The sequence below is a fragment of the Sinocyclocheilus grahami genome, unplaced genomic scaffold (assembly GCF_001515645.1).
Source record: "Sinocyclocheilus grahami isolate Dianchi unplaced genomic scaffold, SAMN03320097.WGS_v1.1 scaffold580.1, whole genome shotgun sequence".
Classification (NCBI taxonomy): domain Eukaryota; kingdom Metazoa; phylum Chordata; class Actinopteri; order Cypriniformes; family Cyprinidae; genus Sinocyclocheilus; species Sinocyclocheilus grahami.
In genome coordinates this window covers 477,527-480,316 of record NW_015505759.1, presented here as the reverse complement: position 1 = coordinate 480,316, position 2,790 = coordinate 477,527, and positions in this window count along the sequence as shown.

Sequence of the window (2,790 nt, the reverse complement as noted above, 5' to 3'; positions counted from 1 at the left end):
AGGGTGGTGAGGGAGGAGGATCCAGCAAATCAGTTTCCGGCAGTAAAAAGGTGCCGTCCACGACCTGTTGAGCACCTCCGGGAAGAAAGGCACCGAGGCGGGGCGGCATCCAAAAACGCCCGGGTGATACGTTGTCTATAGCAAGACCCACATCGTCTTTACAAAGACGTAACGTCAAATTTGCCACACAATGTCGTCTTTAAAAAGACGCATGTCCGCCAACACGAAGCGCTCTCCAAGAGCGCGCTGAACTCATTCAGTCTTCTTCTCTCAGTAGAGTAGTCAGGAGCAGAACGATGTGATCACTCGGCTCCGAAGCGAAAAGCCTGAATATGCACTGCATCTGCTGCCTACTTATACTCACTGTGATCAGCAGCAGCTGGATGCAATAATCACATGCCAATGTGCATTGGCTCATTTAGTTTACACTCGAAGTAGATTGGTCCCTCTAAGCGAGATCCCAATTCGTCGGTCCTCCGACGTGACGTCGAGAGTGACCGACTGAAAGGGAACTACTTTTGATCGATTCATTCCTCACAAACGCTTACTGTATGACTTCAGAAGACTTAAAAGTCACTTTTATGGCACTTTAGTGATGTTTATTTTGTAATTTTGGAGCCATTCACATTCATTATGTAGGAAAGAGTCATCAGGATATCCTTATATTCTCCAGATTTGGAACAGCATAAAGCAAAACAAGCAAAAAAACTAACAAACAAAAAACAGGCAACCTGAGCATAAAAACATATGTTAGATGTCAAATGCTGAGCTGAATTAGTGATTTAGCAGACCCAATTTGACAAGGTTTTTGAATGGAACTGAGCCATAATTAGAAGTTAATTAAACAGCATGAGAAAGAGATATTATCAAAATTCATTCCTGATTGTTAATAATTCAATTCTGAAATTCAATAAAATATTTTATACGATATGATTAGATAGATTTAAGTGAGATGGTGCTTGCATATTTGTGAACTCAGATTTATATTTGTGGGATCAGATTCTTCCAAGACATTGTCCATGGACATGCATGTATCCTTTGGTTAGGTGATGGGGAGTTCGATATTATTTGTTAAATATAACAAAAAGTTGTGTGTCTGATTGGTCCAAATGCTACACTTAACATAACTTTACTATGGACAGTCTATGACTATGGAGTCAAAAGAAATGGCAATTACATATGTAATAAATATAAATAGAGAGATAAAAAGATTATAAATGTGTATTGTAAGACTTGTAAATATATATAAAGTGTAATGGCTGTATATGAATATCATTTAATATGGAATATGTATATCAATATACAAACCCAATTCCAAAAAATTTGGGACACTGTACAAATTGTTTTGCAGACTGTTATAAAAAGAAGAGGGGATGCCACACAGTGGTAAACATGGCCTTGTCCCAACTTTTTTGAGATGTGTTGATGCCATGAAATTTAAAATCAACATATTTTTCCCTTAAAATGATACATTTTCTCAGTTTAAACATTTGATATGTCATCTATGTTGTATTCTGAATAAAATATTGAAATTTGAAACTTCCACATTGCATTCTGTTTTTATTCACAATTTGTACAGTGTCCCAACTTTTTTGGAATCGGGTTTGTACATGAAAAAAAAATCACACTACCATTCAAAAGTATCTTTTTGCAAAAAAATTCACATTTATTTAAAGAAAACATTACAGTTTAAAATAACTATTTTCTATTTGACAATTTTTTTTTAAATGTAATTTATCCCTGTGATGAAAAGCTGAATTTTCAGCATCATTACTCCAGTCTTCAGTGTCACATGATGCTTCAGTAATCAATCAGTCATGCTGATTTGCTGCTCAAGAAACATTTCCTATTATTATCAATGTAGAAAATAAAATGTTGAATTTTTGAAAGTAATGTGTGTGTGTAAATTCTATAAACTCTATATGAATCTTATATCCCTAATATTTGCGAGTGTAGTGTATTTTTATTTTTATTTTTTATTATTTTGTTGATTTTTGTCATGTGAACATTTTGGCGTCAAGGGAGATGTATGCAATTACTATTAAATAGTCACTTTTAAGCAGATAAAATGCATCACTGGCCCAAATGACTCTATATTTGCAGAAACTGGTGTGCAAATGATCTGTGATCAGTAAATGATCCTCTTCGGTTCCACAGAACAAGAAGATGATTAGAATCTGTGAGAGCATGACATTTTGATGAACAGACAATTTAAGGGACATTTAATACATTACAGACTACACACTACAATTAAGTTCACTTCTAGAGAAGCCGAGATTTGCATTCACCCATGAAGCGCACTGATTACTGTATATCTCCAAATCACTTAACAAAAAAGTGACAGGGCAGGTTAGTCCGTCTTGACAGATAGGTCTCTCAATCACCCTCTTTGTCTGCCCCAGGAGTCTCTGATCTGGATAATCCTGTGCTGTTCAGGTGGAATAATTAAACACCTTCCCTACGGGCTGCCCATTTCACCACCCACCACACTCGCCTGTGCCATGGAAATGGCACTGACCTCGCAAAATAACCCTATAAATTTCATACACTGCACGGTTGAGTGTATAAGTGCATGGTGTATTGTGCATAATTTGGGATGCAACTCTTTTTTTTTTTTTGGTTAATTAAGTGCATCATCTGGGCATTTTTCTTTTTGGAATTTTTAATGTGAAAAAACAGTATGAAATAGTGCATGAGTTTGCAGATTTTGGTACACCTTATAAATGGGAGAAAGAGCAACGTGTAATATGGAGGAATAACTTCTGCCTAAATAAGAGTCAATCGCCAATT